The following is a 27,061-nucleotide window of genomic DNA, read 5'->3' as shown; positions in this document are numbered from 1 at the left end:
ATATATTTCATCTATATTTCCTCCTTGTCTCTCTGAGCATCCAAGAACAGTGACGAATTCCACTCTTAAAAATATGCTGTCATCTGGCAACACAAACACAAAAAAATAACATTAACTATATAGAACATTATGAGTTTGAGGAGAGTGCTACTACATGTCACTAGCTGCCCACAAACGATGTTCAGGCAGCTGTGATGGAAACAGTATATGCCCTTTTAGAGCTGAAGTTCAGCTTCTGTATGGGTACAACAATAGTGAGTCACTGCAGATGGAAACAGAAATTCCTTCTTTCTAACATGTTCTCATGAACTTATTAAATTAATATATACCTCTGAATCAAGATGTTCAGATATTTTCTCATAGGAGTGCCATTGGGGTTCTATGTGCCTGTCATAATATTGATCCAGGCAGTCTGCTCCAATGGATTTGTTAAACAGGTTTTTACATCAGCACATAAAATCAGGAATTTATGGCTTGCCATAAGGCATACAAAGTGAGATTTCAACTCCCTGTGGTGCACAGCACATCACGCATCAGGAATGTCACTATTCCTTGTAGCATCTATTACTCCAACCTGCTGCTAAAATGCAATTCTAGGCTGTGCTTCATGTATTTCAGGAGCTAGGATAAGACAGGAAGATGGATAAATTGCTGTGGGGTGATGGCACAGAGGTGGTAAAGCCTATTGTTCTCCAAAACTTTTTGCAATTTTATTTCTGAACATGACCCTTTTTAAAACCACTTTTGATAACCCTGACTCTTCAGATGCCCACAAACAAAACAAATTAAGTAGAAGTGAAAAGTCAAAGCACACTTAACACATTATGAAAACCAAAGTGATGGAATTTAAAAAGCGCAACAAATACGTGATTGATTATCAGTCTGAAAAGAACTTTTCTTTCATGCTAACACACTCTTCTGCAAGCTCCATTTGTATATAGCACCTGATGTTAATTGTTGCTAGGAGTACTACTTGAGCTCTCCTCCAGTGCCTCTCGGCTGAAGGGCCCATTCCAGTTCTGAAGAGCAATTTTTGTCCCTTGTACAGCCAGCAGCAGTTACCTAGCAAGTTCTTGCAGTGTTTCAAAAGCTTCCGCCATCTTTACAATTTCCTTTCATCTACTCATGATCTCTAATCCTAGTGTTCTCAGTGACAATAGCAATTATCACCAAAGAGACACTGAGTATGGTTGTGCTTTAGCTGTCATATAAAAATACCCAAACTTAATACCAATGATGTGCTTCATAGCAGCTAGTGTTACGCGAGCTTTCAACACAAGAGTCACTGCTCCAGGTAGGTTGTAGTCAAAGTGAACCTTTTGTTCTCTTCAAAGAGGTGGAGAATCTAGTGATGGTGATACTTTGGGGTTGACAGGCATAAACTCACTTGTTCAGGTTTTAATTACATGTGATCTGTGTTTCTCCGTGAGTCAAGGCACCAAATCCATCTTCACATGTAACCGACAAGCCCTTGAGTTGACTCTTGTTTTGCTGGATGAATTTCAGCCTTGTTTCATTTGCATTTCACGCACCGGTGTACAAATTTCCTATCAGCTTCTTGCCAGAGTAATGCATGTGCCATGCTAGAGAACTGGATGTCAGGGTACTGTAAAAATAAAATTGTTTTTCATTGGCTGGGCTTTGGGAATGGATAGTGAACTGAAAAGCCTGTTACATCCTGGCCTCCATTTCATACACTTCTCATGTAAATAGTGACCACAATCAAAAAGTTGCCTGCTGGCTGCTTGATTCCTGATATGAGGAGGAATAGTAGCACTTACTCCACTGACAGTTGACAAGTCCTGTGCCTTTTACAGATACGATCATCGCTGTTCTTGTAACCACTTATCAATAGAAGACGCCAGGGATGCTGGTATATATAGTATGCTATATATACCTATACAGTCAGACTTCTCAAGGAAACTGCTACTCAATCCCTCTCCCAACACATCCCATCTCAAGCTTTCAATCTCCAATTCTTCCATGTGAATCCAATGTAACTCTGTAATGGGGTGGTGGATAGCAATAGGGATGCTGGCTGGGTGTGTCTGAGCTTCATCTAGCCTTCTGGGCTCTTGCAATAACAGAAATTTGCTGTCCTTCAAGATGCGCACACCCTCCCTTTTACACTGCAACCTATCTTTCAACTGGAGAAGGACAGACCTTGAATGGAGTGAAGGCTGGATTTTGTGCCATCTCTTAAGTGAGTGAGGGTCAGTGATAGCAACAGTTGGCTTCCTTTAGCCAGTCGGGGCTTCTGTCCAAGTGTTAGCAGCCATCCTGCGGAGCAGAGAGAGCAGGATCTACCCACGCTCCAGAACTGGGAATACATTTTCCCTGCTATATGTATTCTTCCAGTTGCATTTGCTAAAGAGGCACAAGGAATTGTAGCTTTGCCCTCTGAACTTTGGCTCCAGCCTCCCACATTAATGGAGAACATGGATTAAAAAAAAAAAAAAAATCCATTTTTATTCACCATTATGTAACTTCTCTCTCCCTCTCATTTATTTTGGCATTGATAAAAACTGAGGAGAGGCTGCTATATCACTGTGTTATTATTTGGCTGAGTTTCAAGAGAGACCTAGTTGATTGAGGTTTCTGTGCTAAAGGCAGCTGGTCTGCCCTGCTCAGAGGGATTTCAAAATAGCCTGCCAGCCTTTGCATGGGTCCATGCTCTGCTTCTCAGACTCTAAGGCTATATTCTAATTACTCCTTCAGGAAGGCTGATTTAAGAATGAGGATAGCCATGCCAAAAAGGCATTTTTGGCAAAAATCAGCAGGTCTGATGCCGTTCTGCTGCTTTCTGGCTATGTGGCATAGAATAGCTTGCTCCAAGATATATCAAATATTTCCTTAGTGTGGCTAACAGGCTGTTTAGTACAAGGTAGGGAATAAAGAGGACTGTGTTCAAGCAGGAATACAGGGGGGAGAGAGGGAGAGAGAGAGAAGAGGGCAAGGTTACCAGTTAGGCTGAATCCTATCAGCCTTACCTCTCCCTATAGTGTAAGCTACAACATACAGCCAGCACACCCAAGGTCCAGGGCTATGAGCAACAACTAGTTATGCTGCATGCTGCTCGTTACTATTGGCTGCTGCCAGCTGCATACTACTAGCTTTTGCAGTGAAACTCATCCTTTTTTTGTTGAACTGATGCTTTCCTAATATTTATACCTTGAGATGGAGCAGGAGTATAGCTGTAGGACAGAACTGGCGTAATGAAAGATCAATCAGAACTTCACTGGGCAGCATCTAAGTGTCTAAGAGAGCTTATGAGGGATTGGTGGCTTTCATGTGCCTAGTGAAGTTGCAAATAAAATCAAAAATTTTTCCAAGATACCATCCATTTGAGAAATGGGAGTTCATTCACTTTTCAATCCATTGGAGCTGTCACTTCAATGCTGTTTTCAGAAAATACACAGGAAGAAAAAAGGAGAAAGTGGGAAGATACTTGAGAGCCAACGTTTCACACTTTGTTGCTCAAATTGCTGTTTGCAAAAGTTTGCTTCAAATAACCTTAATAGGTAGCCCTATGGGCAGAGGAGTTAATGAAGCCTGCTTTCTCATGTATTTGGGTCTATGGTTCATTGATGTAGAACACTTTTTTTTTTTTTTTAAAGGTTGCATTGTGGCCACACCCCTGATCAGACATCAGAGCCTGCTTGGAGAAAATTCTTGGGGTGTTTTAAATGGTACTGTCAGGGTTTCCCTCTCATCGGAGGTGAGAGAAGCCTTAAGAGTGGATGACCTAGTGTCCAATAAAGGTCTGGCTCACAGTGAGCTCTTTTCTCAGCAGATAACCTATATAACCTCTCTGTTCTCTATGTACTTCCTCTTTTCATAAAGCTTGCAGGAATTTTGTATCTTTGAGACCTTTCCCCCATCAAATTTGATTGAAACTTGATGGACAGGCTTAAAAGCTGTTTGGTGGAAGAAAGACAAAGTTGTACACACTCATATATCTTACTCCCTGATAAGATACCAGGCTAAAATCTATAAAAGAGCCACCCTAAATTTTGCAAGTTAGGCTTTGTCACAAGGGAGAAGAAAGGATAAATTTATTTGCTTATTCTCTGGATAATGTTTCAGACATCATTATTCTTGGAACCCTGTAGTTTGCCACATCAAGCGAAGCATCAGTTTCTAGACACCCTGCTGACCACACAAGGAAGAATGCCAAGTCCTTCCCAAACCCAGGACCTTCACGCAGCAAACAGATGTGCTGCCTGCAGTGCTGAGCCACCGAGTATAAAGGTTGGATCAGTTTCTAGGAAATTAACATTATTTAGCCTTTAGCAGAGAAATCCCACCCCTGGTATTCTTTTCATAATTTTTCTGGTAGCCTCTGTTTCAGTTGAATATATTCCCCAGTGTCACATCTAATTTTTGTATCTGTATAGAATCCATTGCGGAGGATCAAACAGCAGAGGCTAAAAAAGCAAACATATGATCATGGGTGATATGGCACAGAAGTGCAGTCTCCCTACTCCATTGGCCACTGCTCTGAGCACAGAGAAAATCACTTTTAAAATACAATACAATGACTGTCTGAAGCCTATTCAAACCAATGCAGGACAAACCTCAAAAGGGCCTGACGTTCTGTTTGGCTCTGATAAGCTTCAGAAAGCATCCAACTGTTTTGATGATTATTGGAAACTCTTGCATCTGCCAGACTGGGCTGGAAAACTTGTGAGAAGCTCCCAGCTTTCTTACGAGATTTTTGCTACTGCCTGCTTTGGGCCAGATGTGTCTCTGGAAAGGCCGCAGTAGTAAAGATGAGTGGCACACTAGAAAGCACTAAAATGGACAGGGGCGTTCGGTCTCCAAGGAATGTGGCCCTTCATTTTCTGATTCCAGCTGGGAAGAGATGATAGAAAAGTATGTAGAAAGGAGGAACAGACGTTGCCTTTTAGATCTCATTAACAGCAATAAAATGTCCGCTCTCACTTCTAATTGCAAGACTTTTCATCTTTCTGGGCCAGTTGTATCTCTCATGCAGACCAGAGCAGAGAGTGTGATCTCCTCCTGCAGGGTCTATAATTTTAGATGGAACAAAACACAGACCCTGGCTAGCATTCTTACAAAATACTGTAATATAAATATGTGGTGTTAATTTAATTGCTCTCTGTTTCTTCCCTTGACTCTGGTCATCTTCATGAAATTCCTAGTCCCATGCAGCTGACTTTTTTGTGTTGATCCTGCCTTTTTGCGATTTACCACCACCCTTTTCCTCTGTGTGCCATTTTCTTTTCCCTGGTAGCATATAGAGGAACTGACAAGGTAGTAGAAGTCTAGGTGTTAGAAAGGAACATCTTTTTAAGAAAGTACACAAAAATATCCTTATCTCGTCATGAAGATTCTGAACCTTGTGCAGTATTTGTCTGTGGGAGTTGGACATACACGTATTCTCAAGACAGTGGGAGGGGGAAAGTATTCTCCAAATAAATTGTAAACATTTGAAAGTAGCATTTATCTTTCAAGGCTTTTCTATTCACTGAATTCCAAAATAGTTCTTTCATTGGTTAGGTTTGTTATTTGGATTCCTAGCTTAGTGAAGCTAGATACCTAAGAAAAAAGGAAAACAGTGAGTTGTCCCTACTGTCTTTCACACTTCATCTCTGGATTGTCTTGATCTTGTGTGTAATACATCACGTGTGTGGTAATGTATTTTATAGGCAAGGTAAATCCTGGCCTTCTGCTGTACAACTTGGGTGTAAGACCTATCCAGAAGCCTCATGCTGCTCTTTCTGAAGTTGATAACAAAACTCCCCTGGGAATTTTGATGTTACAGTGTGAAACTGAAAGATTTACCCAGATTTGGCCCACCCTGAATAGTAATAGACCTTTGTTCACCATTTCTGAAAGCTCCACAAGATTCGAGTTGTGGATCCACAAGTGGTGACAGTGTTCTTTTAAAACAAATGCATGTAAATGGGGAGTTTGGGATGCTGATATCCCAAAAACCTTTAGAACAGCTTGCTTACTTAAATTTTCTTGAAAAAAATTGACAGGATCCATTAACATCAAAAACTTTATGCTAAAGCTCAAGCATTTTGATTTAAAAAAAAAAAAAAATTAATTAATCAGCAGTTAACAGATTATGTTACATGTGGTGAAACTCTAAACAAGCCTAGATCTGAGAAAGAAGTTAATTATATGCAAGTATGAAACTGAGATGGTTTTGCATTTGGGAGTTTCTCTGGTCTTGCTTGTCAGGGATCTGATTGTAGAGGAGGAAGCCTTTGCACTGTAGGCTGAAAAATGCATTTTGAGACTCAAATCCCTAAAACATGATGGATGTCAGACCACACAACCAATACAGGAGCTATGTGCGTGAATTCTGAAAGAAGCATTCAATAGATAAACTCCTAGTTTTCATCAAAAGCCATGTATTATGGTTACTTTCATATTTCCATTGTATCGACCCTTACTCCAGAAAGAAACTGCTTGCACATTCATGTCTAGGTTTGGCTGCAGCAAAGTGAAGGTTCTTCTTTCTTTGAGCTGTAGAAATTGGGGTCCGGTTCCCTATATCCTGTTGTTCTTCTGATGCCAGCTGAACTGCAGCAAGGGGTGTAAGTTTGCAAGCTCTCCTTGGTTGTCATCAGTTTAAAATTTTCAGTTTCGTTTTGCAAAGACAAGACTGTAAGACTGTCAAGCATCTTTAGTTTTAAAATCATAAATTCTATTTCTTCTGTTTTTATTCTTTCTAAATCTGAAGGGCCCTTTGCCACAGCTTCATCCCTTGTTTCCCACAAGACCCACTGATTAAGTCAGTGGGAATAGTCAGGATTCAAAGACTAAATACCATTTCTAGGTAAAAAAGAATGACTTAAGTAGGAGGATTCCACGTTAATGTTTTTCTATCACTATTTGAATGTATTTTGGGTACATGAATTTCACTATATTATTCTCTTTGGTAATCTGCAATAAATTACTGCAAAAAAAATTAAAAATACGCATTTTTAAAAAGAAGTTTGTTTTTTTTTTAATTTATATGCTTGCTTCAGAGCTTTGGCTGAATTAATTCTTAATGTTATCAGGGTTAAAGCATTGTCTTTATTTGAATGGCAAGGGAAGACCTCAGGGTTATTCTCTTTATATACAAAAAATATCTCCAGCAATAACATTCACCAGTGGCTTCCATGTTATCTGAGTTACTTTAAGTAACTTTTGTGCAAAGGGATATGTTGCTATATCTCTAATTGTGTACCGCAGTCACTGCTGATGGAATTTTATTCTTTATTACTTCTGTTGTCTGCATTGCATTACTGGAAGATGACAAACAGATCTGGTCTTCACTCTGTTATATTCTGGACAAACACATGATAAGTGACTTGGAGACTTTGCAGTGTAAAAGTGATAAGAAGAGGTAGATTCATAAAGAGGAAGGCTAAGGTGAAGAACATGGTAACATGAACAGACACATACATATGAGTAATAATTGTATTTTTAGCATTGCTAATGCTAAATCTGACCTTTTTTTCTTCTTTGTTTTTTAGCAGTTGTAATAGGGATTTCTGTGGAAGTTATAACAACGCCACTCTCAAAAATTTAGTTAGTGATTTTCTACTAGCTCACTCACAAGGACTGTTTATTTTATTTTTTGTTTTTAGCTCTGCAACACATTCTCTATCAACTCGGACTGAAATAACTACCAGAAATAAAAATTCTAATTTAGATCCTTAATTACCTGCCTTCAGGTATGCTCATGGATCATCAGAGGCTAAGGAAGATCTGCAATGATTGTGTAATAATTTTGGACTGGCAGTGCATTAAACAAATGTATTCAGCCACAGAGGTTTACTGAAGCAGTTGCCTTGGGGACAGCTCCCCAAGCTGCCACATATGTCTGTAACCTCAAAGGCACTCGAATTGTTGCAGACCTATGGACACGAACAGACATGTGCCTGCATAAGAATTTAGTCAAGGGGAGACCCTAGTCATGATGCTTGAATGAAGAAGTGCTTTGTAGGTTTTGTTCTGTTAGTGCGGAAGAGAGGCTTTTTTATAACTAGCACATTGCCATGTTCAATTATATCAACCCACTAACTAGTTATGCCCATTCATAGGTCTGCTGATAGGTAGATAAAATTCTACACTGCTGTCCCTTGAGGGAAAGCTGTTTAATCAGCCTGTCATTTGGCAGACAAATCCTGCTAATTTTATCCATGCTGATAGCCTCTTTATCTTTAATGGGACAATTTCTGTTGATAATAATCTGGAATTTTTTTTGTTTCACCAAGAGAAAGATAGCAACAGCTATTCAGACCTTACTCCATTTAGTGAACTGCACTAGTACAGTACATTACAGTTTCTCTTTCATTTTACTGGGAAACTTCTGTTTTGATATAATTAATTTACATGGTAATTCTAGTAATTAATTTTCAGCAATCCAGCAAAACTGTTGAATTAAGAGGATCTTAAATCTATTGCTGCAAGCTAGCTGGTAATGCTAGTCACCTGGCAACAAGAACAAATAACGTGAGAGAAAGCACTGGTAGTGGTAGTGGCAGCTGAAAAAGGGTCCTTTCCACAGACCAGTGAATTCTCTTTTGTTTTCCCTAAGAACCAGTCAGATTTGTTGTGTGATGTTGGATGAAGGGTTTCTGTGTATTTTATGACAGATTTGACAAAACACTTAATTGAGATACCGATTTTTTGTTTGCTTTATCAAAACAAAGATTTTTTTTTTTTTTTTTTTTTTCCTTCTCTTTAGAGTGAACTCATTGGCCAGTGTATCTCTGCTTCTACACTACTATGGTTTGTGCTGGGTCAAATAAGAGTATGTGAAAAGTAGAAGGCCGGGGTGCAGGTTTGGTTTTTTTGAGAAATTAAATGAAACTACGGTGAGGTGGGTTACTGTATTTCCTTGCATCTTACATCCCCTGCAAGTGCTAAGTTATATGCGATAATCAGTGAAGAAGATGTACCTGTTTCATAATTGCTGAATGGCACCTCATGAAACTGTAACAGGCTACACAGAATTTTTGCACTGATTTAGTGAAGTACCTTGTAAAACAAGACAGCTGATTAAACCATGTCAGCTTTAAGCGAGAGTGCAAAATGTGGATCCAAGGTTTAGGATGTACTATTAGATGGTGATTAAATATAATCCAGCCTTGAAGCCCAACCAGGAGTGAGGCAGCACTGAGAAAATAATGCTCACAAGGACAGATTTCCTCCCAGTCTCTACAGAAAGTCGGCATCCGGTGTGCCGAGGCGGCTACCCATCGTGCTGAATGGCACGGTCTGCTTTTGCTCTGACTCAGCTGTAAGATAACTACATGGTGTCTGATTGAATTGTTGTCGGGTGGGCGAGCTTAGTTTGGCATGGAAGAGGAGCAGAGTGAGGTTGCGTGTTGTGCAATGACTATATGCATACCTCTAATCTCTTTGTTCCGCTATTGTCTTTTTTAAAGCTCTCTAGGACTGGAATTAGTGTACTGGGAAGCTGTTTATGATGAGGCTTCCTGACCTTGCTGCAATACAGTAATTGTATAGAATAATATTTTACTTGCAAATGCTTCCCAATTGAATCACTTGGCTAAGTTCAAATTAAGCCGCGGTTCAGTGTGAATGAGGATGACAGAATTTAACCATCAGAGAATAAAAAAACCTACCACATTTTAAATTGTACTCCCTACCACTTTCCCACTTTTCTGCAGGAAAATGAGCTTCCCTTGTTGGCAAGAATAGCTCTGTCTGAGATATTCCAGCTGAAGCACGTAATATATGAGTCAGCCTGAGTTTGCCTCTTTGGTTTGAACCAAAAGGTTCATTAAAGTCTACAGAGTGGTGCTGAGTTTCAAACAAACCCCAAGGAATGAAACAGGGCAAAACTCTTCAGTTTTGATGAGTTCTGCTTTGAATTTTGGGTGCATCTTATAGAGCTTTGGGTATAGGAAACCAGGCAAAGACAAAGGTTGCCAGATTAGTGTGAATCCATTCTTTAATAAGCTTCCCTTAGAGAAGTAATCTTAAAGAAACTTGTCACCTAATTTAAAAGTTTGTCCAAAGGCCATTGGAGTTGATTGGAATTTTTTCCATTGACTTTAGCAGGCTGAAGTGTCTGAGTGTCACAGTTTAATCTGAAAATATGTTTCAGTGAAGCAAGCCATGTTTGCTAATACACGCCAAATAGCTTTTTACCTTGTTAATATAATGAAATATTCAATTTGAACAATAGTTTAGTTTAATTGAGCAGTTATCTGATAATCTGCACATGCTTAATGGGGTAAATGTGTGAGGCAGGTGCAAAAAAAATCCTTCAGTAAATTAAACTAATACAACATTCAGTGAACTAATGAGGTGCTGTGGGAGTTGCATTTCAATTAAAAATCTATGAGGATATAAGCAACTTATGGAAGTTGTTTGTTAGTTTTGCCTGCTTTCAATGGAAGGGAGAATCAGTCAAAGGCTCCTTAAACACATGACTGAGTTAGAAATGAAAGCTGAAAATATGTTTTAATGAAAATATAACAGTTTCTTTTCCAGCTGCATTTGGCAGTCCTACTTCTTAACAACCTGCCTGGCCTCACTTACATTCCACATAGAGCGACTTGGATTTTCTCATAACGTTTTATGAAAGGGCCAACTGTAGAGAATGGCCAACATACGTCTCAATTCCTACAGGCACAGTAGAGACTAGCTGTGTGTCTGAGAAAACCATTAGGTTTATAGACTTTAAGAATGAATAACTCCTGATATGCTTGCAATAAGCTAAGGGGATTGATCTTTAATGGTTTTCCAGATATGTTGAGAGTTATTCAGCAATTTGAAACTCCAGAGGCTGCAGCTGAAGCAGCCAAGAACACATTTGATTGTCAGCCTTGCAGAGGTCCAATGAGGATATAGATCATTTGTGAGAGTAGCGTGTTACAAACGGGCTATTTGAAGAGAAGCAAAGCAGTAGGGAGAAGATGTACCAAAGGGAGTACTATCGGCAGGTCTTCAGTGAGCCTGAGCCAAAGTTTTTTAAAGTTTTTGAGGCTCTTTCCTGTTAATTTAATGAATATTAAACCAGAAGTCCTCTCTTTTTCATGACAGTCTAACAATGCTTTAATGAATTATAATTGCACCTCTTGAATTGCGATTGCAATAACATTAACTTAACGCCAATGTCTATCTCTTTCTGCATCTTTCACGGGAACAGCCAAGGTGAGGCAGAATTTCTCTTGGGCTTTCTGTTCTTCTTATTTTGTAAAATGGGGAAAAATTCTTCTGTTTTGTTAAAACTTGTGACATGCTGTTAATGTGCTGAAACAGCACAAAGAGCAAAGGGATCCCGATTCAGCCTAGAGATCTAACAAACAGTAAACAGAATTAACAAAATTCGTGAAAATATACCCCCTTCACATACGAAAGGCCTTACTGAGAGAGAGGGATGCCCTAGTAGTATCTTAGAACTCAGATTATTGATTTTGATTGCTCTGGTGTTTTGCTAGGGAACAGATCCCCAAATAGTAGTAAAATGATATTCCTGTCTGGTCTCATCATCTTTGTATGCCTCCAGATATCAAACCTGTAAGTTTTGATTATGAAGTAGAATTAATCTTTTACAGGGAATCTAATGAGGGGCTTTCCACAAAAAGGTTACAAATAATCTTCTAAACCCTCAAAATGATAGGGGCATTGTTCTTTACTAGGGTAATTACCAATCATGGGATTAATGAGCTTGAAATTTGATGTTATTCTGTTAACCTGAATGCTTATACATGTCAATCAACATAGGATTATTCTTGACAGGTGGACCTGTAATTTAGCATATAATTTTCTTTTTCTTGTTATAAAAATAATGCTTTATACCAGGAGGAAATTATTTGTCATACTCAATGTGTCAAAATATTTGGAAAGTTGCCCAGAACATGAGTTAACCAAACACCATACAACATCAGTTTTGATGTCAATTACATTAGTTGCTCTATAAATGACACAGTGGTTGTATTTCCCATATCTCTACTGGTTTATCCCAACGAGGATGTCAGCATGAAGATTGTGGTTTTATGATGCAGTAAACCAGCTATACAGAGATATTCAAAAGCTGTGTTTTTGAAGAGGATCAGACTTTGGGCTGCAAATGGTTCCCATCCCATGTTCTGCATGAGCCTATCTCCAGACCCACTGAAATTAAAAGAAAAACTTCTGCTGACTTTAGTGGCCATTGAATCCATATAACTTTCTTAAAATAGCTCAGACCCTACTTTTTCTGAAATCCAAACAAACTTTGGGCAAAACTCCCAAAGTCTTCATTATGGCTAATGCTTTAGACTCTGTTTTTGAAGGGTTTTTCAGCTTGCATATAGATACAAATTCAAGAATGAATGAGAAGTTCATGCAGCCATCAACATCTCATGGCATGTGCTGTTCTGTTTAAAGATTCAGTGTTGCATTACATTGTAGTCTTTTGTTATTTTTACAAGTGCAGCTATTTCTCTCAGTAATTCTTTAATGTCAGCTGGGTGTTTGCATTGTTATGCTTAGAATCAACATTTAGTCTTTCTTAATATGTTACATGACAAAAATAGAGTTTAAAATATCGATCAGTTTTGGCATTGTCATTCTGGCAAAGTATTTTAGAGATACCTGCAAGTAGTCTATGAAAATAGGTATTTCAGAAGAAGCATAATTCTCTTTGATGAAGTGCTTATTTTAAAGCAAAGACATTATCTGTATTGCAACCTTGTATGCTTTGGAGTTTTGCATAATTTCTAGCAATCTCAGTGTCTGAACTCTTCTCCATTACGTATTCCGCTGGTTAATTTATGAAGTGTGAGGAATAAAGCTGGTTAAAAATAAATTTACTTTGGTGATACTTAATCTTTTTCCATAATACGTGCTGTAATTAACATATTAATCTGTAACAAATGTTAAAAGTTTCTTCCTAATCGCTTTGCCATACATTTCATTTGACATTTCAGTTATATTTCACTGGCTTGCCTTATGAGCATAAAGCGATTAAAAAAATTCAATGAAATCGGACATATTCATACTAAGAATCTGATTTTTGTATAAGATTAATTTGATTTTTGTGAAAAGACTCTGTAGTTGGGAAGAATGTGACTTACATGAACAAAAATACCATTTGCTAAATGCCAAGAGTAGGGAATAGAAAAGAACTTGGAAATGATTATGTAACGTTTTAGGTACACTCCAAGCTATCTCAGTATAAGTTAAGTGAAAAGCATTACAGAGAAACATTAAGTTGCATCTTTATGGGGAATAAAAAGCTTACAAATCACAAAACCTGCTATACTCTGGAAATGAATGTATAAATATGCTGGCATCATACCGTGCTGTGGGTCAAATTCCTCTCTCAGCACAACAGCCCTGTTCAGTTTAACTTCGGGAATAGTTTGAAGAACTTTAATAAGATTGATTGAGTGATTTGTTTTGTTACAATGACAGCAATATTTGGGATTTTAGTTTTTCCTTTCAGTGTTGGGAATTAAATACGGCAGTACTGAGCTTAATCTGCAAGAGTTATAGAAGCAAGGTGATTACAAAAATGCCTCATTTAGTTTCATCAGTGTTGTGTTGTATCAGCTCTTCTCTCTAATGGCTGAGAGCATTTTGGCAGACAAATTATTATAGCTATTTTATTGTTTGTACTGGAGTAGCAACTTAATGCGCTAGTCATGGACAGTGTTCCACAGTGATAGACATAGCAACATAGGTTCATGAGATGGGCCCCGCCTCAAGTAGTTTATAATTTACTATAAAACAACAGTAGGAAACCTTATGATAGAGTACTGAGGTGGTATTTTACCGCATAACATTCAACATGGTATACCTAACTAAGCAAACTAATTAATCTATTTATTAATTTTGAAACAACTCCCCCAAAGCCTCTATAATAGACATTCCAATTATTGCAGAAGGGAAAACCTTTTTTCCTACGGTTACAGGAGAAGTGTTTCATTAAATTGGAGCAATCGAGGGCTGAGGTGCCAAATTCCTCATTATTGCTTCTGCAGGAAAGAAAGTCCAGAATTCCAGATTCTCAAAATTACTGTTCATTTGTGATCGAATCCTGGAAGCCAGCAATTACATTTTCATCAGTAAATGTTCCATAAGTAAAAGTTGTGATCCTGGACTGGAGGACTAGGGGTATGTAGAAAAAGAGCATAGCTCCAGATCCTGTCAGAGCATTGGCCTGAGAAGTGAAAATTATAGCACAATATGATTGTGTTCTCTTTGTGGCCCTCTCTGTCATCCTTTCCTGAATTTCTCCTGCCTACTCAACTTCTTATGTTGTATTTGTGTGTTTGAATTTTCCTTCCAAAATGAAGTCATTTGCATTTGTCTTTTTAACAAATTTGATAAACTTTGGAGTATTTCTCTATTTTATTAGCTCGCTGATAACCCTTTTTTCCAAAGCACTTATTAGTTACCAGCGTAACGTTGCACCATTTTTACCGTTTATGCCCAGACAAGCCCTCTATGGCCCACTTAACATATGACTGCTCTTGGAGTAGGTTTATTCGGCTGATGTCCTCCCTCCTTACAGTAACTGAATGCTGGATGGGAAAATGCACATGGGCTGTCCATGGCCCACCAGAAGAGTTCGGTGCTCTATGTGTCCCCTAAAGCACTCCTCCCTGAGGAGCTCTACTTGCGGGCACCTCGTCAAGGCAGCACATGGATGCCAGACAGTGGCATGTCTGGGTGCACATCAAGCAGTATCTGCAGCATAAACCCTTCAACAACAGCTTCAATAATCTATGCTGCTGTGTAGGAATTATTGATCAGAAGCTTTACTAAATTTAAGATGTATGACATCTAATGTTTTATCCATTAGGTCAGTTACCTTGCCAGAGATAGAAACCAGACAAGTTTGACAGAATAGGTTCTTGAAAAATGTCAACCATTTCTTGTCATTTATTTATTCCTCAGGCACTGACAAATTAATTTGCTAATAATTTGTTCTAGTATTTTTCTGGGCACTGAAGTTAAACTAGCTCATCTCCAGTTGTCTGTATCTTCCTTTTCACCTCTTTGTGAAGTTAGGTATGATATTTGCCCTTCTTCTGCAGCCTCCCCTCTTCTTTGAAAGCAAGCCTGCTTATGGAAACAGAGTTAATCATCCCATTTTGGCTTAGAATTACTGCTATAGCATGACTGGCATTTGATTCAGCACTCCTCTGATATTAGAATTTGAGAGCATACAGAAGAAACTGCTTGCTCTCTTTTCTAGTTAGTATTCAAGGAATGACTGGAGCAGAATAGACAGAGATGTTCAGGCTTAGCAGGATTATAATTAAAAGAGAACAAAGAAACTGAGAACAAAGGTGAAAAATAAAAGGGAGGGGTGAGAAAGAAAAAAAGACCTGAAGTGTCAAAGAGTAATAAGAAGTGGATCTCTTGATTTAAATCACCAATATGTTTTTAGGTCATTTTTAGCTTAAAGTCTTACTGTCTCTCCCCCTTTTTTGTTTCAAACAGAAAAAGGAAGTTTTACTGCATGAAGTTGCTAAAAAATACTAACATAGGGATTTCCTTTTGCCAGGACATCAAGGTATGTTGCATATGCCTGTATATATGTGTATTTTCTAAATAAATAAATAAATATATATACACACTCACCAAAATTGATAGTTGCTTATGATAGTGCTAAGTCTCCAACCTATGTAGAAATAGATTTTACTTGGGATACTGGCTGTAGCTCATGGCAGTGACTGCACAAGGGATCCCAGTGTTCCTGAATTGTAGTTTAGTTGCTGAAAGAAAAATTCATTACAGCTTAGCACTGGACAGCTGGTACAACCCTTCTTTGGCAGCATGTTGTTACGAATCTCCTCTAATATTCTGATTGGAAGTTGGCTGCCAATGCACTCGGCATCAGACCAGAGACCAGAAAAAGCTAGGTTTTTAAGTCCTCATCTCGTATGTAATATAACACTCTGTGATAAGTGATTTGGTGCTCTGTGCTTCAGAGGAAGAAAATTATTCTGTACCTGGTGTATTTGTAACCCAAATACATTCTAGTGAATTCACCACTGAAATTTTGCTTTATTCTTACACTAAGAACACTAAATTGCTGATTTGGATGGCTTTTGTTTTGATTTTTCTTTTTTGTTTAATGACCCATTTTCTAGACAAGGTGAAGTAAATAGCTGCTATTTTCCAACCTGTTTCATGTAGGTGTACTAGACAGACTCATTCTTCTAAAACAGCGCTTTTTTTTTTTTAATAGTTGTTAAGAATTCTGAGACCTTTGCTATTCTCCTTTTTTTCATTTACAGTACACTGCATTTATCAGTTGAAGGCCACTTATTCACTGTGGTTTAGAGGGAATATGCTGTATATCTTCAAAAATCCCTATTAAAGAAAAAAGGGGTAACCTTCAAATGGATTTTGGAAGAGGAGAGTAATGTATATAATTATCTACTTACTCTCTCATCTATGGTCTCCTATTGATTTTTGTTTGAATACAGAAGGGGTTAGGTTAGTTTAGTTATGCCAAGTGTTTCTGTTCTACTTAATGACATCACATATGGCTTTACTGTGAGCAGTGTAGAGGACCATCTAAGAGCACCCTCCCAGATTTACTTTTGAAATATGCATCATACATCTTCTAACAAGAGATGCTCAAACAGCTTTGGAGATCCGCGTTGCCTGAACTCTGCTCTTGCATTTGCATGATGCTTCTGGCTTATTTGCAGAGACATTTTTATCATGGTAATAACATGCCCTTTAGTGGTTGGCAGGGATGAACCCTGCTGAAAGATCAGGAGTGGTTGTGGTGAGTTTTTAGGAAAGGTGGCTAATCAGAGATGAGCACAGGAAGGAAAGATGTCATGCCAAAAGTCTATGTGTTTAGGAATACGTTATCTGGTGGCTGGAGTAGGGCACCAGGCAGAGTTGAATGCAGGTCACAAGTCACAGAAATGAAACCTCAAACAGCAGCCTTCTGTTGGGGATTCGTGCTAGAGTGTGCAAGAAGGGCTGTTCCTTTCTAGGTAGAGCAGGCCTGTAAAGTAAAAAATACAAAGGTGGAAGTGTGTCACCTGGCCAGACCAAAGGGAGAGGCTGCAGGCACAGTTGGGCTGAATCAGAGGAAAATGACGTCTCGTCCAAGCTGTGCTCTGCCTGCACAGCCATGCAGTGAGTAGCCCTTCCCCAGTGGTGGGGGCCGCTGTCCAGGGCAGGGCAACGTTTGTGGCCTGAGCAGCATGTTTGCTTGGGTTCCCTCTGCTTCTTGCAGTCCTGGAAAGGGCGATTGTTTTCCATTCAACTTTTCTGAACCATCTGCATTTCTGCATACTCCTGTCACGCACCCTTTATTACTAAACTGAAAAGCCCTACCTTATTTAACCGTTGTCAGTACAGAAGACGATCCATGCCTCTGTACTAGGTGCCCTTCTTTGTACATGTTTAATTCTGCTAAATCCCTCTGGTGAAAAAGAAGGCAAGGAACCAACCTGCAAATCAAAAAGGAGAAGATAAAGGATCGGTGACAGAATGTCACACTATGGGCACAGATATGAATTATGAGACTATGACTGTAAAGACAAAAATACCTGAAGGAATGAGGTCTGGTTATTAAATAATGGGGTAGTGCCAAAGATTTTCATGTAGCTGGAGCAACTCCTACGCTTGGGGGGAAGTGCTATAGTGTCTCCTGGGTGGAGACAGAAAATGGATAAAAATTTTAATGTGACCTGGTTCACAAAAAAACCATGAAAGTTGCACATAACACAGAAATACAGTGAAAACTGTGTCATTGAAGGTAAAGAGAGGAGGAATATCATTGGATGTCATTGAAGAGGAGGAATATCATTATGTAATTGCTGGGAGGAAAAAAACAAAAACCCATTATCCTATTGGATGTGTTCAACAGCTGCTAAAATACATACCAGATGATCAGAGATGAGTATATTATAGTATTACATATGCTTTCAGATGCTGGTTATAGACTAGGGAATTTTTGAAAAGGCTGCTCTATTATCAACAAAAAGAAGCTATAATAAAAAAGACCAGAGAATTGAGTGGATAAGCTTTTAAGGAAATTAGGTGCAAATTTATCGGCATATCTGTGTAACGAGTTTGGAATGAGGGGAGAATAAAATAACCAAAATCTGGAGCAGAGGGAGGATTTGCCAGCATCAAGACATGGTCTGCCCTTTTACATGGTTATGTTCTGCACAGTACCTGTGTCACTAGGCAACATTATCATGGACCTTCAGGAAGTTAATTCTCATCACCCTCTTAATTCTCATCTCAAAGACACTACAGAAAGCCTTCAGGCTGTTTGTGAGAACATTTTACTTTATTAGGAACTTGAACCAGGAGTGGCAGGGTTCTCTAAAGTAGTGAATCTCGATATGAGGAATGAGAATGCTCCATTGAGATTGCTAAAAGGCAACTCTAACGTGGAATCAACACTTTAAAAAACCACCCGTCTATCTAACTATACCAAACTGAAGAATGCTGCACAAATGAAAAGCCAACATGTTACTGTAAAAATCAGAGTTCTGAAGGCAGAGGGAGGACAAAATGAACAAAATAATTTTGCAGGTGATGGAGTGTTCATGTGTGGTCTTTAAAGGATATTTTTTAACACTGAGTGATATAACCATAGTTCTATGTTATCTCTTTGATGCATCTGGAAAGCATACACATGGAACTCAACAATTTGTCACAGGTATTGAAGTAGGCCACAGATTTGTAGGTTACTTAATTTAATAGAAGAAAGTGAAAATGTAGCAAGTGCAGAATTTTATAACAGAGAATTACATCAACAGAGAGAATAGTTACTAGTAGAAAATAGGAAGTGTGTGGCGTTTATAGGTGAAGGCAGGTAAATATCCAAAGTAATTTGAAAAAATACTGATGTGAGGACTGCAATATCTAATATATTTTTCTTAGAGAAAGCTCTTAAATGTGAAAAAACTGATGTCTTTAGGGCAAATTCATATCTAACATAACTTGCTGTACCTCCAACGTTTCAGAAGAACTATGACATCCTATATCAGCTGAAGAATCTGTCTAAAATTGTATTGAAAGTAGCATCTGAAAAGAAAAATAAGACATCCTAGTATTGAAACACACCCAAATCAAAGAACTGTTACATAAAATATTTAGAAATTTAAACTTGCTGTCAAAGTATAGCTCATTAAAACAGTGATTAAAATACTGTTTCATAGGCACTGTTGTAGGATCTGAAATTGATCTAATTTCCTAATTTTGCACAAATTTTTGCTATCTTTTATCACTTTAAGCACTTTTATTAAATTGCATTAAAAATGAAAAAACCTACCTTAATTACCCATTTTTTTCCCCAGAAAAATGAAATTATAATCAATATTAGCAGTGACTGAAAATATACACATATGCTCGTGCATAAGCCCCAGTGTCACTGTACCATATTTTGCAATGTTCAAAATCTGGAAAAAGTTTCTGGCAGCATTGCAAAACTATCAAAGTTGTTGCCATTTTCACAAAATATTCGGTATTCAAGGAAAAGCCGTTTATCATAGAAAACACATTGTATAACAAAGTTACAATCTCTAATTAATACAGGAGATTTTCACTGTGCATTGAATCCCAAATTTGGAATTATCAGAGAGAAAGGTAATTAAGGATAAAGCTGCTGGAGATAAGTAACTCTTCAGCCATCTTCTGGGTGACATATGAAAGCGTCTAAATACTACTGTGAGCAATTAATCTTCTATAACTTGCACAATATGCAGATTAAGAACAGATCTAGTACTGAGCTACACAACACATGCTGAAGTTTTGAATATGTACATATAGTCAGCATCACATTTCAAGTTTTGCCTTAGTGGGTCTTCCATAAAAGGTTAGTTCTGGAGACAAGAAAAATAATATATGTTGTTAAATTGTTTATTAGCACAAGAACTTCACAACACAGTGGAAGAAATGATCGTTTATTGAAACAAGACCTTCAAGGGACTCTTTAATTATAAAACAGCTTGATATTTTAAAGAAAATGACACAGACAACAGAAAGAACAATTTACTGTGGGTAGCAGGTTGAGTATAGCTTGGGGCCTATTAATCAGTCATGCATAACAAGTATCCTATAAAGAAATTGGAATAAACATACAGAAAATACTGCTTCTGCAGGAGGATTCAAAGAAACATTGCTAGGTTTTAAAATGTACTTAACAGTTGCATCATATTGCATTAACAGGAGCAAAAGCAGTATCCATCTCACAAAAATAGAGGAATAAAATGAAGACATCAGTTCTCCAGCTTTGGAACCCTCTGATAGCAAAATAATTGCAAGTTCTGAAGAAATTGGAGCATGTTAGCTCCATATCATAATCAGCTGCAGGCATTCGTACTGAGACACCAAGTAAGGCTTTGAAGCAGATGGCTTTTTGCTGGGCGTCTCCAGTTTCAAAGCTAGAGAGATAGGAACAGAGAATTTTGTCTTGAAGTACTTTCTAGAAAGTAAATACAGACTATAGCTGTTATCTTTTAGAAAACATGAATCTGTAAGTATGCATAAATGCTTAATAATGGAAAGATGTTTTCCCATCAAAATTGTGCACAGTGATGTAATAAAACGAATCATGGAGGGGGGCAGAGTTTTCCATGTGTGAGCTGTTGGTGTGGATTATCTAAATTGCCGTTAGTGCAGGGCCCAACAAGTTTATTCAGTGGGCTGTGATAAACTCTGAGGTCAGCCCTGCAGAAGCGTGAGGTGATCCTTTGCTACTTTTGGGAGACACCAGAGGAGCTTTCCTTTACCCCAGAGCACTATTCTGAAAAACCAGTCTTTTGAAAGGCATTATCTGTCTGATAATCTTGCCCAAGCACAAGACGTTGTGATACTCTTTGACAAAAGGGCAGTAAAATTTAGTGATTTTATTTTTTTTTTTAATGAAGGAGACAAACAGAACAGCGAGGAGGTATGATGACAAGCATATTATTGGACAGATGAGATTAGGTGAGGTAACTGGCATGAGGCCTCTCAAGATATTCAAGAGCTACAAATATTTCAGATGTTTTTCAACCTAGTTTTACAGCATTGATGTTGTTTTGTTTCATCCCTTGAATTGTAGCGTAGCTGTGACTATTTTGGTATGTAGTTGTGTCTAGTTTGGCTGTGATAATGCTTAGGCTTTCCTGCCCTTCTGTCTTCCCACTGGCTGAGTGGCAGGGCAGCCAATATTTACAGCAGCAGAACTGGGGTCTGGTTCACTTGTGATTCCCAGCTAGGTAGATAAAATTCCAATTAGTATCATTAAGGGTATAACATTTGGTTGCCAACATTAACACAAGAGGTTAGATGGCACACTGAAGTCTCTCCACAAAGTATATAGACAACTGTTGCAGCAGAGAGCAATGATCTAACATTTTGCAGTGGTAGGATGTATTTCTTCTGGAAATATTTTTGCTATAGCCATCAATAAGCTGGACGGCTAGCCTAATATAGTCAAGAGGAAGAAATTGGCCACTCCAAAGGGCAGTTTGTCCTATCTTAAAATAAATTAGATGAAGTGACTCACACTGACTGCAAAGGAAGGGCTAGATAATTAGCTTAGATTCAATTCTTGGTTTTTAGTTGTCTGAAGTTAAGCTGGGCTGAATGCCTCTCAGATACTTTTCTGAAAGGGAACAGAGGCATAGAAAAGCTTCTAACAACAGCTCTCCGTTGATTATCTACATTCACTGAAAAACAGTGCTAACATATTCAGCAAGTTGTGAGATTCTGTAGCTTAAGTGTTTAAGTGCTGGCAGGTAAATGCTGAAAATACCATTTCTGCCTGCAATTACACATCCTTCAATAAATCAAAACAGACTAATGCACGCATCAACATGTGTAAAATGTGTAACAGTAGGGGATGATAGGATGCATAGCAAGTTATGTGGCCAAATATAAAAATAAGTAACTAGTCATCTTGGTCCCTCCAGACACAATGGTTGGTCCTTTTTCAAGATCTTACAGAATTTTGGTGGCAGAGCGCAGACTGCGTGCAGTGGTGCTTACCCTGTGTCAGCCTAGAATCTTAGTCACTCTTGTTTGCAGCATCTCCAAATTAGATGCATTTCACCTCATTAATCACTGCTAGGAAATACCACATTTTATTCACCCTGAACCCAGAGTCTGATCCCCATCATTAACTGCCATCTGCTACTTTGTGATAAAGTTATCCTCAGGCTTCCCCTATCTGAGTCAGGTAAGAATGTCAAAGTGGCATTATTAAAATGGGAAAGACTGTTGTCATTAGCATGCCTAGAATAAGAGACTGTATGTAAAATTAGGTGGGTTAGGCTGTTTGCAATCTGCGGTTTGGTTTTATTAGTCAGAGACCGTAGTGACAGACACCCCTGACTTTCAGTCCTTTGCAGACCTGTTGCTGAGGCCAAATCCATGTACAGGACTGCCAGGGAGGGTAGTCCAAACAAAATGAACCAAAGAGGCTGGTAGCACTGTGCTGTGTATCCTTGTAGCCTATTATACATGGTGTTATCATTGGTAGTGACAGATCATATGCCACATTGCTTCCTTTTAGCCCAAGGAATTTTCTTGACTCCTCTTCCTTGCCTCAGCTGCAGAGCACTTGGATAGCTAATGTCTAGTAGCAAAAATAAAAGGTTATGTGGTTATTGCTTAATGATGGGTCTTGTTCGCTAACCTTCAACCTTGCAGTTATTTGGACTTGTTTCATTGAATTTTGTGATCCAATGCCTACCTACCAGCATATCTGGTAATGTTGAATGATACATGCATGGCAAAAGCCTAGCAAAGAGCCTCCAGTGAGCAAAAAATTGTAGTAAAACCTGAAATTGCTGATCATCAGGAGAGAAAAATGTTGACAGACAACAAAATCTAAATTACCATAAGCCAACCCCAAAGCATCACCATTGACACTGATCTCCTGGCAGGAGCGTGGGGTGCTAACACCACACCTCAACCCCAAATTCTTCCTTGAGGCATGCATGGCTAGCAGCACAAGGAAACCACGGGTGGTGACCCCTGAGGGGGAGAAACCTCAAATAACAGGGGTAGATAGGTAGCATACTCTACATGTTACAGTTTTAATTGCATTATTAATTCTTTCTCTTTTCTCCTTTAATCAAACAACTTGTATTGTTGTGTAGGTGACATTTTAGCTGGGCTAGTAATGTCTTTTGCTTGATTTTAATTGGAGTAGCAATACATTCTTGCATTCTTGCATCCTTGTATGAGGTGGTTTTTCCTTTTTGCCCATAGCAAGTTTTTTAATAGAACAACTAGAAGGGCCTTCCTGAGTCCTTCTTTAATGTCTCCTGCTACTGCAAACATGTACCATCTCATTTTAATAAGCTTACACAATCTCACCTAAAAGTAGTTAGGATTTATGAGGCTTTTCTGAGCACCTCAGTAAAGAGAGGTTATATTTTTTTTTAAAATGTTCGTTTGTAACCATGAGCTTTCTTCTGATAGGAGTGGGATAGAGCTTGTCCCTGAAAGGCCTGAGTATGTCCACTGAGTATCTGAGGTCTCTTCTCAATTGTCTGAAGTTAGACACCAACGTATGTGGCAGGATCAGGACCCTGGGCAAGGTAAGTGAACATGTGTAGTGAGTCTAGCCCATGCTTTGAGGGTTTAGCACCGATGCTCTCCTGCAGCTGTACCTCCCGAGAGTTAATGAAGATTAGATCTCTTCTAGATATATAGCTCCAACACACTGAAACTTCCTTAATAAATTTTAGGATAGACTTTAGTGCGGAATTACAGTGTAGGTCTCCAGCCATTAAAAAATGAATTATTGTTACTGATGTAACTCAGCAGCACAGCACCCTGACAGCAATGGCCTGAGCTAATTCCCCCAAAGATTAGTCTCTGTTCCTGGAAGATAAGTGCTCTAGCCTTGTTTCCTTATGTTGGATTTTTATATAGTACCTTGTGTAGCACTGCACCATTTTCATTTGCATGTACTGTACAGGACTGTATCGACAATATCAGAGAAGGTATTATATCACATCTAATTTGGAAAGACTTGGTGAAGGTTATCTCTGCCTGAAGCAAAGATATTACTAGGCTGAATATAAAGCTGTTAGAGTAATTTCTAATGAATAATGTATTAAACAATTTTACTTCCCCTCCCCCTCCCTCTGTGCATGAATTGTTTGAGATTTTTTTTTAAGAAAAAAGGAACTATTTAATAACGAAACTAGAATAATGTTGAATACATAAGTTAGTTACAGGTGGCAGATCCAGAGACAGACTTCAGCCCGGTTAGATACTTTAAATACTCAAACTGTTAGCTGCTATTCTTTGCTGGTAAGTTTTGATTTGCAGGTCATTTATAAGTGAGCTGTTATAGGCATCTGGCACTCCAGTTTCAAGGTATTTTGACTGGCTGCTCAATCATCTGCTGTTATTTTTCCTCCCAAAATGGCTAAAGGTGATTAATAGGATCTCATGTTTTGTACCCTTTACTTTTCAGCCTGAAGATGAAATTTAGTTTATACCAACAAGCTGAAGTGCCCATTGCTGTGATAGCCATTCCCTTTTCATTATTTGTATTTTTTAAAGCTGACAGAAACAAAACACAAAATGGGCAAAAGGTGAATTTTTTTCAGAATATGACCCTTTGTTTATGATAATCTTTCTAACACTCAGCTACCTGTTTACAGGAAATATAAATATAAGAGGTTCAAAGAGAGAAAATGTCTGTGGAGAATATTTGTTAAAGTCCTCAAGATTGTGCTACATTTGCAGAAATACAATGATATGTAACATTCCTGGTTTTATGGTAAGTCTTTTCTTTATCTTTTCATTATGCCATTTTACCATCAATGATGATGTGGTCACCTGAGGCTTTGGTGTCCTGGCGAGTGACAGCTGTGGACTGACTGTTCAGCCAGATCTCTTTCATGCTTAGGTACAGGCTGATCTGGGTGGCATTGAACCTGCAAGGCAACATGTTCCCTTTCCAGACTTCAGTTCTCTGGAAATGTTTTTGATGCCCTGAATTCATTTTTGAGGGAAAAATAATAAAAAAATAAAAGAGAGAGAGAGAAAAAAGAACTTCATCTGTGAAAAGGGAGAAGCTTATCTCTGCTCATGATTTTGTCAAGCTTGTTCAGATGCAACAACCTCATTGATAGCAAGTTGCTGTAATTTTCTTGTGGAAAAACAGGAAGGTAACTGCCTTCAAAGAAGTAGGTAAATATATTTTCATGATATATTCCCATTCTAGTAATCTCACCTTTGTTTCATTAGTGGCAGTTTCACAGCAGTCTTTCCTCCTTTATGTTGCTCTTTTTTTTCTTTTTTAAAAAAGCAAATTTAAAATTGTTAATTGCACCTATCCTTGGATGTGTGTGGTATATTTCATAAAGATGAGATAGATTCAATTAACATAATATGCAGACAAAGCTCATCATGTTTGAGCCACACACAGGGGATGCATGCTAAAACTTCTGGCATTATTTTAATAAACCGAAAGGCAAATCTTTTGCACAGGGCTGATACCAAAAGAAAAGGACTTAATGCACAATGTAGTTGAACATTTGTTCTTACCTTTCCTCAGGGACATTTGACGTGAAAATTCTTACCATATTTGGCAGGAAGTCCTACTGATTTCACAGATAAAACCAGTTGCGTGTACCCAGACTAGATGGTTTAGGGAGATAGTGGAAGATAGTTGCATATTGTACAATCTCCCAGGCTCTCAGGGGCAATTAGAAATGAAAACCTCTTACCCTGGCAACTGCAAAATTTGACAGGACTTGAAGCCTCTGGTCTCTTTGGATAAGGCAGCAGCATTTATCAATTTTCCTCATTCATCGTACTATAGTTGTGATGTTAAATTGCATCAGATAGCCTCTTCTCTGCTGAAAAGACCTCATATGACTACAGAGCTAATATATATTACAGCAATTGTACAGAATAGAGGTTCCAAAATTTCACTCCATGGACCGCTGGTGAACTGTCGAGTGCCAGCTGGCTGCAAGATGGCGGTTCACTCCCTGTGTTTCCAGCTGTTAATATTTCACCAAAAGGCAGCTAAACACATTATATGTTCTCCTAATAGCTCCAGAGAAAAATAAAATCAGTGGCAAACATCTAAACTGCTAATACCAAGCTTGTTCACTCACAGGTTCCCTCTTCCCCATCCGCTCTTTTGTTGTGGTCACATTGGTACTCAATTTTGTTGAATTTGGAGGCTTGGCTGCACTCGACCACAATAAAGAAATCTTTGCATAGCTACATATTTTTGTTGTAAAATTGAAATTGGGGAATTCTGCCTTGGATGGAGCTGGATTCTCTCTGGAATTCAGCACTGCTGAGATTAATACCAAAGAACCCAGGTTAGTTCTACTGTCTTTATTGTTTCTTTAGATTTATGGCAAGTTTAGAGACAGTAGAAAACAGAGGCCTTAAAAAGATTTTTGAGGAGAGAAATAAAGGTGATAAGTAGCATGTAAAGATGACTGACAACTAATTCAGTTACCATGTAGAAATAATTTAGTGGGGGAAAAGCACAGCAGGTGCAAAAAGGTGTTTTTGCTAAAAAAAGAGATAACAGGAACTAACGGCTACTTAAACACAGAGAAATTAAGAATAAAATAAAAATCTTTAACCATAAGACAAACACTGTGCATAGGGAAGCTCTAGATTCCCTGTCTTTTTGAACTGTTTAAGGAAAGACTAAATTTCCTTTTTTGTGGGTGGTTGACATTAGTTACTTGAGTCAATACAGAAGTGATATTACAGGGGTTTTCTTATAAAAAGATCTGACAAGATGAATTTATATTCAAAACCTTAGTACAAAAATGTACTTCACTCTTCCTCTGTTTTAAAAAAAAAATATATTCCCAGTTAATACTCAATGTCAGTGGAGTGTTTTATATATATTTATGAGGCTGATATGGAAGAGTTCACTGAAAAAAATTGAAATGTTGAAGTTTTTTGCATATCCCTGAGCTTGAAAATGGCCTGTGTTCTCTTTGCTTCCTTGAAGTGGCTCCTGTATTGGGAAGCAGTTTCTTAAACTTCAGCTAACCTCTGACATATCCTGGGCGGGATTTGAGAAATGTCAGAAGCATTCACCACCACTTAACGAGAGTCTGTCTCAGATTGTTAGTCTTGGTTT

The sequence above is a fragment of the Calonectris borealis genome, chromosome 12, assembly GCF_964195595.1.
Source record: "Calonectris borealis chromosome 12, bCalBor7.hap1.2, whole genome shotgun sequence".
In the NCBI taxonomy this organism is placed as follows: Eukaryota; Metazoa; Chordata; class Aves; order Procellariiformes; family Procellariidae; genus Calonectris; species Calonectris borealis.
This window is presented reverse-complemented; position numbering follows the sequence as displayed.